The sequence below is a fragment of the Schistocerca cancellata genome, chromosome 7, assembly GCF_023864275.1.
Source record: "Schistocerca cancellata isolate TAMUIC-IGC-003103 chromosome 7, iqSchCanc2.1, whole genome shotgun sequence".
Taxonomy (NCBI): Eukaryota; Metazoa; Arthropoda; class Insecta; order Orthoptera; family Acrididae; genus Schistocerca; species Schistocerca cancellata.
Genome location: NC_064632.1, coordinates 364851295 through 364864625, shown reverse-complemented (window position 1 = coordinate 364864625; position 13331 = coordinate 364851295). Strand labels below are relative to the sequence as shown.

Sequence of the window (13331 nt, the reverse complement as noted above, 5' to 3'; positions counted from 1 at the left end):
CGACAATCCTTCTTTCCACGAACAATACAAGACTGGAATAGAAGAGAGAACCGATAGAGGTACTCAGGGTACCCTCCGCCACACACCGTCAGGTGGCTTGCGGATTATGGATGTAGATGTAGATGTAGAATGTAATATTAAACTACAGTATTGGTTTTGTATGTGTGCCTTATCGTAGTGAGAGATGAGATGCGTCTCATTTTATTCCTTGGGTGCTCGCTGTCGTATTCAGTACAGCAGAATAATGTTGTAATATATACGTATATGTCGAAATTTCTTTGTAAGACAATCTTTGCATGTCGTTTCTCTCCTTGAGGAAGTACAGGCCCACTTCTTTCTAGTTAAATTACGTTTATCTGTAGAATCAAGGAGTGGCAACACGGCTCATGGGACGCCATCGTTCACTACTGTCTTACCCCCACCCTCATATTAAATTGCTCACTCCTACCCTCCCTCCTCCCCCTGCTCTGTTTTTTTAAAACGTGAATCTTTCTACGTAAAAAACGCTCATATCTGCCAGTTCTGTTTTTCAGGTCGTTCTCATTTCTTCTAGCTTTTCATTTCCCAATCGGTTGTTGGGTGAATTGAAGAGAACAACTTTAAGTCACTCTCCAAAACGGACAGTTCCGCAGACCATTAGGATTAGGGAAATAACAGCTTGTGCTCCGTAGCTAGCTCTGATTTCAGTGATTACTTTTATTTTTCAGTGACTTCTCATATTTCAAGATGTTTACGGAAGAATTTGCCGTTCTTTCAGTGCCAAAGAGCAGTAATTACATGAAGTGGGACTTTTTCTTTAGGTATGTGGATGCTGATCGGATCGAAATTGAATAAATCTCTCGTTTTGTGTGTCTTCTACAAAGCAGCTCATTGTCGTGGGTCTGCCAGAAAGATGAAAAGACTGATGCTGCTTGTACAGAGCGTTAATGTATTGCTTTGCTGTTTCGATGGAGACTTTGATTAAAATACAACTAGAGGTTATGCTACAAGACCAGACCGACACTGTTCGATTAAAATACTGGTAGTAATTTTCTGGAGTGTGTCAGATCGTTTAAATAGCTGGAGATAATAGTACAACATGAGAAAGATAGACCATGTTGAATCAGAAGTAAACAAGGCGAATGGGACGAACGTCACAGGTCGATATTGCTCATTCAAAAATGATACAGAGATTCCTAGGGAACTTAAAATGGACATCTCTGGAAGAAAGGTGACGTTATTTGTGTGGAGCCTTATCGTATGCCGGCCCCTGTGGCCCAGCGGTTCTAGGCACTGCAGTCCGGAACTGCGCTGCTGCTACGGTAGCAGGTTCGAATCCTGCCTCGGGCATGGATGTGTGTGACGTCCTTACGTTAGTTAGGTTTAAGTAGTTCTACGTTCTAGGGGACTGATGACCTCAGATGTTAAGTCCCATAGTGTTTAGAGCTATTTGAACCATTCTAACCTTATCGTATGAGAGGGAGACTGCAACATTTCTGCTGTCCGCTCTTGGGGTATGTCCAATACCTTAGCCTCGTTGAATACACCGGCTCTCGTCAGATCACCGAACTTAAGGAACGATGGGCTTGGATAGTACTTGCATGGATAATCGCCTGGATAAACCACCACGTGCTGTTGACTGACTTTCACTTGCTCTTACTGCAAAGGAGAGAAAGTGTGATGGTGGGGTTCCAGATCACCAGACTCTGCGCCTATGACCTTACGAAATTCCAAATCTCTTCTCAGTGTATCATGAAGTTGACACTATTGACGTTGATACGTCCGTCGGATGGGGACCTGACGTTACGCTCGGCTGTTGCTTGGTACCCTCTAAGAAGTGTAGGCTATGCACCGGCACTGGGGTTCATCATCTCCCTTCTCTCCTCCTCCTCCTCCTCGTTCTCCTCCTCCTCATTATCATCACAATCATCATCATCGTCATAAAACACAAACATGACGCTACACTGCACACACCCATTACAGTAACCTACTGTTATCAGATACGTTTAAACACAAAACTGTCGCCGGCCGTTGTGGCCGAGCGGTTCTAGGCTCTTCAGTCTGGTACCGCGCGACTGCTACGGTCGCAGGTTTGAATCCCGCGTCGGGCATGGATGTGTGTGATGTCCTTAGGTTATTTAGGTTCAAGTACTATGTTCTAGGTGACTGATGACCTCAGATGTTAAGTCCCATAGTGCTCAGAACCATTTGAACAAAACTGTCAGACTTCGCGAAGTAAGTATCATACGGTTCATGCCGGGGTCAACGAGTTCCACACGTATCGAATTACAGTCTCTCTGCATAGCTGTTCTCAGTGTCAGTTATGGTGAGAGCTGCGAGCGGCCCATGGTAACATGACACCACGCCTTCCCTTTCCACACGCTCCTTCCAAGCACCATAATATCTGAACAGTGTCGTAGGGGTTCAAGTCGGAGAACGGCCTATACGCTAACCTCTCAAGCGTTTATCGTTGACGGTATTATTGACAATTCCTCTGTTATCGAATCATGATTAAAATTATACACCTGAGCATCAAGGATGTCATCTTTAGAATCTTACACCACCACAGTTCCAAGGGTAAAGGCACAGAGATCTTTCTACTCACCTAAAGTCGTGTCGTTTCACTCACAAAACTGTTTTGTTACGGATTTTCGGTAAATCTAAGCTTGTCTGCTATGTGATGGGATTCGTTTCGCCTGTCATCAGCAGTATTAGCAGTCTGACACTGTTTTAATCGCATGTGTTTATAGCGTATTTGTATTTAGGCGTTGTTCTGTTGTCTCTGACGCTGGGTCATTAAAAACAATAGTTCTTTTCCAACAACGCCTTTGAGAGCGATAGGATGAAATAATATTTGCTATAATTCAGTAAACGTAACATTATTTAATTTATGTCTCGCTTTCACTCCCCTTTTATGCAACTTTTCCATCATTTTCGTGCTAAGCACTGGATTCAGTCAATGAAATAACGCTAATTTAAATTGCTAGTTCATCTGTCCCTCAATAAATTCTAATACCACGTACACTTGTGTGTCATAATGACTGTGTATGCTGATACGAATGAGTCTGTAAATAGGAATTTGTCCATTCAGGTTTGACATTCGTTGTTCGATATATATTACGATTGAGCTGTATTAGCACTAATCAGATTATTTTACATATGTATTCAGCTACCCTTTCCAATCGGTAATGGTGCATGGGAAGAAGGATCGTCAGTAAAGCTTTCGCAGAAGCTGTAATTTCACTACATTTATCGTCGTGAACACTTCTCGAGACGTGTGAGGAGGAAGCAATATTTTTTTTTTTTCAAAAGCCGAAGGGTATACGTTTTAAATGCACGGACGTACCGTGAGCTTCTTTTAATAATTACGTTTAAGATGAGGGTTTTCATTTACTTTTCAGTAGTGTTCATTGTACCCTCCATCGGACACACGACAAACATAAGGATGATAGATAAATTCGTCCCATACTTTTGCAAACATGTTTGGAATTAATGTGTTCGTTTGAAGTTATTGATAGGGAAATCTTTTAGGAAATCACCACAACAATTTAAATACTTTGATATCAGTTTCCTTATTAGAGAAGACACAGAAGTACTGGCCGCAGTTAAATTCACGTCCCATGGCCCAATTACGAAAATGAGTGATGGTCTCAGTGGCACAGAGGGACAGCTGAAGTCACTCAAATGAAACAAGGCTACAGAGCCAGATGGCTTCCTATTTATTGTGAATTTGCAGCTGAGTTAGCTGCTATTATAACCATAATGTACCGTATATTCTTTGAACAAAAATGGCACCCCTTGATTGGAAGAAAGCGAGGTCGCAACCGTCTACAAGGAGGACCACAGAAGTGATCCACCAACGACCGTCCACTGTCATTGACATCAATCTGTTGTAGAGCCCTAGAACGTATTCTGAGCTCAAACATAACGAGGTATCTTGAACAAATGACCTCCATGCCAACCAGCATGCGTTGCCGAAACATCAATCGTGCAAAATCCAATTGCGCTTTATATTAAAGCAGTGAGGTTAGTTTCACTAAAGTTTTCTATTTCACTAAGGTTTATTAACAAAAGAATACGATTTTATTAGGTATCAACCAAAATTTGTGACAATTAGGGGTTGTTTGGTAGGCAGGATGTAGCCTATTATCTTCGATGTAAAGTGCTGTGTCGGGCAACGTAGCCCTCCAGTGCTACAGTAATGCGCCACGGGTTGCATATACCCGAGAGGGCAGGAACCACGCAATGAAAGCAAAACAATGTGTGTCGTGCGGCAATGAATAATAAGCCATGTTAGGAAGAACAACTCCGGATAGCGGGCACTCGCCTCGCCGACAGAAGGCAACAGCATCGCTCCTGGGAGGCAGACCCAGGGTTACCTGTTTGCATCTGCCACGTCACGTAGCCGCTGTTATAACCATAATATACCGTATATTCTTTGAAAAAAAAATGGCACTGTTAAAAAGAATTAGGGGAACACGTGTATCGACGTCCGGTACGTTAAATTTATTTTGACACAGGCGGTACCTATGGCCTTATTGCATGGCTTGAGCTCTTCGCTTCCTATGTAGGCAACAATCAAAATCATTCGCCATAAATTGATTGTGTTAAGCGTTACTGTACCATGCGACACCGTAGAAATAAGTGAGAACCTGTGTCCCAGTGTTTTCTAGTAAGATACACAGATCGCAGTTGTCATTTATGGGCTTTGTACTCAACGAAGTACACGTAATGCATCTTAAGTCAGTGAAAACTGCAACGGCGATTGGTTTGAAAAAAAGGTTGGGCTTTCAGTCATGTTGCTGTAGGTGACAATGCCTCTCCATGTGTCATCCATAGGGTGCAGACGCGCTGCGAGGAGGCAGGTCAGTACACAAGGCGAGTTCGAAAAAGTCGCAGAGGCATCACAATCCCATGTGATGAGCGATGTCTGGCCATCTCAGTGCTGCGGCGTCGTGACGATACCGCGAGAGCACTGCAAGACGATCTCAGAAGGTCTGTTTGAGCCGCTGTGTCCCATAAGCTTGCGTGAAAGGACCTTATAACCCAGACATCTTGTTCGAGTAGCCCGTTTGATATGACAACGTCTTGCAGTTCACCTTCAGTTCTGCCGTTTCCATGTCAACTGGCAACTTCGTCATTCAGGAAACGTGTTATTCACAGACGAGTCCGCATACCTTTTAGCGAAGGTGATGCCAATGTTCGAGAGACTATTGGTGGGGACGGTACCTCCCAAACATCGGCCTAGAAAATCGACTGATTTCCAATGTTCTGTGATGTTGTGGGGAGGCTTCAGTGTTGACAGCCAGACGTATCTTGTCGTTATGCATGGTCGCCGTACCGCCAGGTAGCACAAGGAAAAGATTCATAGTGGTATTGCCACAAGGCACCGCATGGAACAGATCTTGTTGGACCATAAGGTGGCTGCTGTATTCGGTGGTGACCCTTATTTCCTTTTAATGCCAGGGCCTATTTAGTTGGCGTCAGCAGTGATGTCTTGCCAAGCTTGGACACTGAAGTAATGGAATGATGGGCGGTGGGTCCCATCCTAAACCTCATCGTGCATATGTGGGAGATTCTGACAGATGTGTTCGTGGTCGTCCTGTTCCACTGCAGGCTTTCATTGAAAAATAGGCTTTCACTGAAAAATGGGCACGGGTACCACAGGGCAACCTCCTACACTTATAAGGAGCATTCCACGTACGTGTCAAGCATTGAGAAACGTTTACAGAGACCACACACGTTACTGAATCTCTCAAAGTCCATTGAAAAGCACCCAGGATAAAGGAATGAATGATCGTTTCCACTTTGTTTTCGACACCTGTTGGACGTTTCAGCTCTTTTTGTGTTAACGATCGAGAACGTATTGATGTTTTGTCGTGTTTTTAATTTGTGTAAAATAAAGGTATACTTTGGTAACATTTCCATATTGCTCAGTGGAGAACGGCAGACGCCCAGAATCATGTTCCTCTAATTCTTTTGAGCAGTATAGCTTGTGAGCAATTCATCTACCATGTGGTACTGAAGCCTTCTCTCCGGCTCATAACTAGCAGGTGCAACCAACCAATAAACCAACCAACCAACCAACCAGCCAGCCAACCAACCTGGAGACCTGGGATTGCCACTATCTGAGGCTACTTTGAGCCGCCAGGAAGTCCTCGTCTTGGCAACGTAGACATTTGGCCTCTAGACTTTCAGTGCATCCAAGACTTTGGTATCACGGCTTGTACTATGGTTGTATTAGAAATAGTCGTTTGACTGTGTGGTCCTTAAGACTGTAATATTGTTTGGGACTCATACATTCTCGGCAAACATTTAAACTTTGACATCAACTATCAGTGTTAAATAAAACAGAGACCTCGACTGATGAAACACTTTTATTAGTTCTTATGTATTCATGCTCCAAGGTGGAGAAGACTGGATTTTTGTTACTAGCGGTAAACTTCTTCATTGTCTATCTGGGTGTTAGTTTCTTCACATCGAACCTGGAGTGGGCCACTTCATATAGTCATTGTCAGAAGCTGAAGTAACTTCATATGTTCCCCAGGAAACTGTTCTGTATGTAAATAAGCTGGCAGAAAATATTAATAGTTACTTCAGACTTTTTGCAAGTGATGCGGTTATCTATAATAGAATATAAATGGAAAATGTTGCAAAAATATCCAGTAACATCTTCATAGCATTTCAGAGTGGTACATATTTGGCTACTTGCTTTAAGTGTACAGAAACGTGAAACTGACGGCTGGAAAGTAGTCTCCTACGATTGCAATTTCAACGAGTCACTACTGGAATCAGTTGCTCATACAAATACTGTAGTGTAATAGAGATACGAGATGGAATAACACTGTATGCTCCGTTGTAGATAGGAAGGTGGCACACTTCTTTTCATTGACAGGATAGTGAGGAAACGCAGTCAGTTTACGAAGAAGAGCCGGCCGCTGTGGCCGAGCGTTTGTAGGTTCTTCAGTCCGGAACCGCGCTGCTGCTACGGTCGCAGGCTAGAATCCTGCCTCGGGCATGGATGTGCGTGATGTTCTTAGGTTAATTAGGTTTAAGTAGTTCTAAGTTAGGGACTGATGACCTCAGATGTTAAGTCCCATGGTGCTCAGAGCCATTTGGACCATTTTTGTACGAAGGAGACTGCTTGCAAATCAGTTACTGTGTATGACCCATACCAACCACGACTAACAGGCGATAGTGAACGTACAGTATACGAAGAAGGGCGGGACGAATGGTCATAGGTTTGTTTGACTCACGGGAGAGTCTTGCGAAAATGCTGGGAAACCTAAATCGATAGTCACTTCGACGCCAACTATCGCGTAAAAACCTACTTACAAAGTTTCGAGCACCAGCAAGAAGTGAAGAATGTAGAGACATCCTTCAACGCAATACACATCACTCCGTAGAAATCCTGAAGACAAGACTAGACTAATTATACCATTCACAGAGGCATTTAAGCAGTAATTCTTTCCGCACTTCATACACTACTGTAAGGAGAAGGTACCGTAACATGTGATCTGCTGCTATGTAGCCTCTGCTACGTAATTCACAGCCACCCGTAGAATATGACTGTCGGTGAATATCAGGGTATTAGAGGCCAATTGTGAAATGAGAGATACATTGGTTGGGAAAAAATGTGGGAACGTCAACACACAACACATGACCATGCCTAATAAAGTGTAGGAAACCCGTTGACATTCAAAACAGCCTCCTGTGGTCTCAGAATGGATAAATACAGGTTCTCAATGGTTTTCAAGGAAATCTTACACCATTCTTCCTGCACTTTCAGGTAACGATGATAGAAGTGGACAGTGATCACGCGCCCTTTTCTCCAAAGTAGACCACAATGGCTCAATAATGTTGAGATCCTGTGAATGTGGTGACCAGGGGAGATGTGACTATTGAGGTGTGTGAACAGGGGCCGTGTCACCTTGGAACACAGCATCACCACTGGAGAACAAACATTGTACCATTGGATGGACCTGATCAGCCAAAATGGTCATACCATCCTTGCCAGTAGTGCGATCTTGAAGAGCCACCATGCGGCTCATGGGATATCACGATATGGCTGCCCAGATCACCACCGAACCGCTGCCATGTTTCAGTCTTAGCAAGAAGTAGTCTGCATCGTAGGCTTGGGACGGTGTGCGCCAGACGTAAAGTTTTTAACAGTAAACGCAGGCTCATCCGATCAAACGACTTACTTCCATTGCTCCATAACCTAGATTTTATGGCTTCGGCATCACGTTTTACTGTTACGGTGATTTGCATTACTGATGTGTGGTTTTAAGAGTGAGCTCGCCCTGCAATTCCCTTGGTATGGGGCGCCCTTCGTATTGTTTTGGTTCTGATTGAGTTCACGTGTGTGACATTCAGCTCTGCAGTGACTTTTGCAGTCGTCGACTTCTTGTTCTTCGTCACAGTCCTCTTCAATGCCCGTCTAGCATGATCACTCAACACACATTTTCGCCTACTTTATGACTTATTGGATGATGTTTCTCCGTTTTCGTTGTATGCAATATAGATATTCGACACGGTTCCTCTTGAATCACCACTCACTTTGGGTACCTAGATTACGGAAGCGTCCACCAGCAGTTTGTCCACATTCCAGTTCACTTAGCTCTGACATGACGCACTCAAAATTACACCGAACACTGTTCCGGCCACGACTAACACTTGCAATGCATTGAGGACATAGCATAGGTGCCGTTCGTCGTCAGATGCTAAAGCGTCACCTTCAGGCTTCCCAGCATCTCCATTTACTTTCAAGCATACATTGTTTTTGTGGTACTTCCACATTTTTATTCAACCTCTGAAGCTGACAAAAGCTACAGTACTACAAAACTGGAACCACACTACTCCCTGCAGACTATCTAATGCTCAGACTACACTACTGGCCATTGAAACTGCTACACCACGAATATGACGTGCTACAGACGCGAAATTTAACCGACAGGAAGAAGACGCTGTGATATGCAAATGATTAGATTTTCAGAGCATTCACACAAGTTTGGCGCCGGTGGCGACACCTACAACGTGCTGACATGAGGAAAGTTTCCAACCGATTTCTCATACACAAACAGCAGCTGACCGGCATTGCCTGGTGAACCGTTGTTGTGATGCCTCGTGTAAGGAGGAGAAATGCGTACCATCGCGTTTCCGACTTTGAGAAAGGTCGGATTGTAACCTATCGCGATTGCCGTTTATCGTATCGCCACATTGCTGCTCGCGTTGGTCGAGATTCAATGACTGTTAGCAGAATATGGAATCGGTGGGTTCAATAAGGTAATACGAAATGCAGTCCTGGATCCCAACGGCCTCTTATCACAGTCGAGATGATAGGCAACTTATCCGCATGGCTATAACGGATAGTGTAGCCACGTCTCTATCCCTGAGTCAACATATGGGGACGTTTGCAAGACAACAATCATCTGCACCAACAGTTCGATGAGGTTTGCAGCAGCATGGGCTATCAGCTCGGAGACCATGGCTGCGGTTACCCTTGACGCTGCATCACAGACGGGAACGCCTGCGATGGTGTACTCAACGACGAACCTGGGTGCACGAATGGCAAAAAGTCATTTTTTCGGATGAATCCAGGTTCTGTTTACAGCATCGTGATGTTTGGTGACAACGCTTTGAAAGCACATTGGAAGAGTTTATTCGTCATCGCCATACTGGCGTATCACCCGGCGTGATGGTATGGGGTGCCACTGGTGACACGTCTCGGTCTCCTCTTGTTCGCATTGGCGGCACTTTGAACAGTGGACGTAACATTCCAGATGTGTTACGACCCGTGGCTCCACCCTTCATTCGATCCCTGCGAAACCCTATATTTCAGCAGGATAATGCACGACCGCATGTTGCAGGTCCTGTACGGGCCTCTTTCGATATAGAAATTGTTCGACTGCTGCCGTGGCCAGCACATTCTCCAGACCTCTCCCCAATTGAAAACGTCTGATTAATGGTGGCCGAGCAACTGGCTAGTCACAATAAGCCAGTCACTACCCTTGATGAACTGTGGTATCGTGTTGAAGCTACATGGGCAGCTATACCTGTACACGCCATCCAAGCTCTGTTTGACTCAATGCTAAGGCGTATCAAGGCCGTTATTACGGCCAGAGGTGGTTGTTCTGGGTACTGATTTCTCAGGATCTATGCCCCAAAACTGCGTGAAAATGTAATCACATGTCAGTTCTAGTATAATATATTTGTCCAACGAATACTCGTATATCATCTGCGTTTCTTCTTGGTGTAGCAATTTTAATGGTTAGCAGTGTAATTTGTGGCTAGGGTATCCCCTGTTGCCCCTGCAACGTCTGTGCTCATATTCGCGCCTCCTATGAGTAAGTGTTCATATCTCATTAAATTTGCGTTTCCGGACTCGTATTTATTTGATTCGTTTTAGGAGCCTCAGTTAGCACTGCCAATTTGGATATTTTCGAAATGTTTTAAGGGTTTGTCGTCACGGAACACAGTATCATTACTGGGGATGGGCTAGACCATCCAAACGGTCTAAGCCTCTTAAAACATACAGGTCTCATTTCTGTGTAACATTTACAGGCCACAGTTGCGAAAGAAGCACCAAATCGTTGAATACGACCTTCTCTGACATGAATTAGTGGTTATTTTCCTTACAACCGTTATCCGGCTTTTATAGGCGTTACACACAATGGACCACAATGTTCCGTGTTCTGTGATATAAGACCTGTCAACTACAGCAAGCTACGTGAGCGCTCCAACGCTCTTGGCTGTCGTCCGCACAGCGTCATACATTTACTGTGTGTCGAATCGGAAAGTCGCGGCGTTGTGTTCTCAGGCGTGAATGGAGGGTAAATTACGAGGTCGTGCTGAAGAGTAACGTCTCAGAATTTTTTATCTAAAAACTCTTAAAGCTGTTTACATAAAACAAATATTGCTAACATTCTACACCTTTATTCTTCATATCTAGATGTTTATTTTTCAAAGTAGTCATCCTGACGCGGAGCACATTTATTTCAATCAGAGACAAGTTTGTTGATGCCGTCACAGTAGAATGTTTGACTTTTTTGATGGACCAACAGTCTGACCTCTCTCTGCACCCCTTCAGCACCACCATAGGAAAGTCCTCCAAGCGTTATTTAAGTTCTGGAAACAGATCAAAATTAGATGGGGTCAAGCTGCCACTCTATGGTGGATGATCGATGACAGTGAACCCAAGGCATCGGATGTCACGGCGCCCGTATGTAGTGTGGCACGCTGGAGGAGAGAGTGCTCCACATTTGGACGAATTCTTCGAATTAGAAATTAGATCACAGCACGCTGCTTCTTACGTATCGACCTAGTTACACTGAAAGAACCTGTGTGCCAGACTCGAGCCCAAAACTTTGCCTTTTGCGGGCACTACTGTTACCGATTGAGCTATCCAGGCACGACCCACGACCCACCCTCAAAGATTCACTTCAGCCATTATCTCTCTCTCTCTTTCTGTCTCTCTCCCCCTCCTTTGTTCCAAACTTCACAAAAGTTCTCTTGCACACTTTGACGGTGTAACACTACTGGAAAAAACGGCATTCTGAAAACAATCACCTCGTCTGTGGCAAAGGAATTCGTCCGCAATGTCCTTTCGTTCAGGAAAACTTGAGCAGTGAAGTATGCACAAAAAAAAACCTGTGTGAAGTTTGGAAGCTAGGAGCGAGGTATTGGGGGAAGTAAACCTGTGACGTCGTCAGTGGTGGCTACATAGCTCAGTTGTGTAAGAGCATTGTCTCTGGAAAGCAGAGTTGGGAGTTTGAGTTCCGGCCGCATAAATTTTTAATTTTCCATAAGTTTCAAATCACCAAGCTTCTTAAAAATTGTGTTGAATTTTGTAGGCAGAAATACGTCGCTGTGAATAAATCAAGAAAGTAGAGGCGATATTTCATTTCTATTTTCTACTGCTGTTCATGACTTTTATCAAACTTCCGTTCATCCATAACTCTTATTGTATGTTCGCTACACTGTCAATTGGTTTTCTAAGTCTTCTTTCCCGTCAACCAGTAAGCCTGTAGTATATACGGTCCCTGAACGGTTAACTCTGTTCATTGTCCAGGTCAACAAAAACTTAATTTTTAATATTTCATATAATTATTCAGGAATTTAAAAATTTAAAATTCTGTCATAATTTATTTCTTAACTGGTGTTAGGCAAGACAATTATTATACTTACAAATTGTGTATATTTCTTGAGAAAGATACCTACCTACAATATATTAATTCAGAATGTGAGAATGAGACCGGTTAGCGATTTTCAATAAATTTTACACATAATTTCAAACCTTTTCCAAACTATTTCTCACTTACATGGTTATCGTCAGATATTTAACACATTAACCTATATCTAGAGTAATCACATGCGTGAAGTGGTTTTTCTTCTGGGATTTAATAGACCGTTTGAGACAAGAGTCCGTTTGCAGTGAATAAGCTATTGAAATAGCTTAAATTTTCTTCTACATCAGTGGTTCCCAACGTGGGGGAATTACCCCCTAAAAACTAAACTCCAAACTAAAGTACGTTCAAAAAGGCCTTGAAAGGCCCAACGATACTTAGCGGCTGCCGCGTCATTCTCAGTCCACAGACTTCACTTGATGCGTGTATGGAGGTACATGTGGTCAGCACACCTCTCTCCCGACCGTATGTCAGTTTACGAGATCGGAGCCTCTACTTCTCAATCAAGTAGCTCCTCATTTTTATCTCACAAGGGCTGAGTCCACACCTCTTGCCAATAGCACTCGGCAGACCGGATGGTCACCCATTCAAGTGCTAGCCCAGCCCGACAGCGCTTAACTTCAGTGATCTGACGGGAACCGGTGTCACCACTGCGGCAACACCGTTGGCGGAATTGCCCCCTGAGGGGTAAAAACGAAAGGGTCCAACTGTGCTTAGGTCACGAAACTACATTAATTTCAAAAGATCATTACAGTTATTTCATAAGACTGTAATACTGATTAATTAAGTTACTAATAACTACGTTTTCTTAATTTCAAATACTAGTACTAACGCGTGACACATTATGATGGAAGTTACAGCTTTTGAAACGAACGTACGAACCGTCTTCCTGACGTAGTCCACAAACTACACAGATACTTTGTACCATTCATTTATGACTAAAATTGGGACATACACTCCTGGAAATTGAAATAAGAACACCGTGAATTCATTGTCCCAGGAAGGGGAAACTTTATTGACACATTCCTGGGGTCAGATACATCACATGATCACACTGACAGAACCACAGGCACATAGACACAGGCAACAGAGCATGCACAATGTCGGCACTAGTACAGTGTATATCCACCTTTCGCAGCAATGCAGGCTGCTATTCTCCCATGGAGA

General features: G+C 43.8%; 1 pseudogene; it reads right to left on the bottom strand.

Moving 5' to 3' along the window:
- Nucleotides 1–12715: 12715 nt before the first annotated feature.
- Nucleotides 12716–12833, bottom strand: LOC126093781 (5S ribosomal RNA; annotated as a pseudogene).
- Nucleotides 12834–13331: the final 498 nt, after the last annotated feature.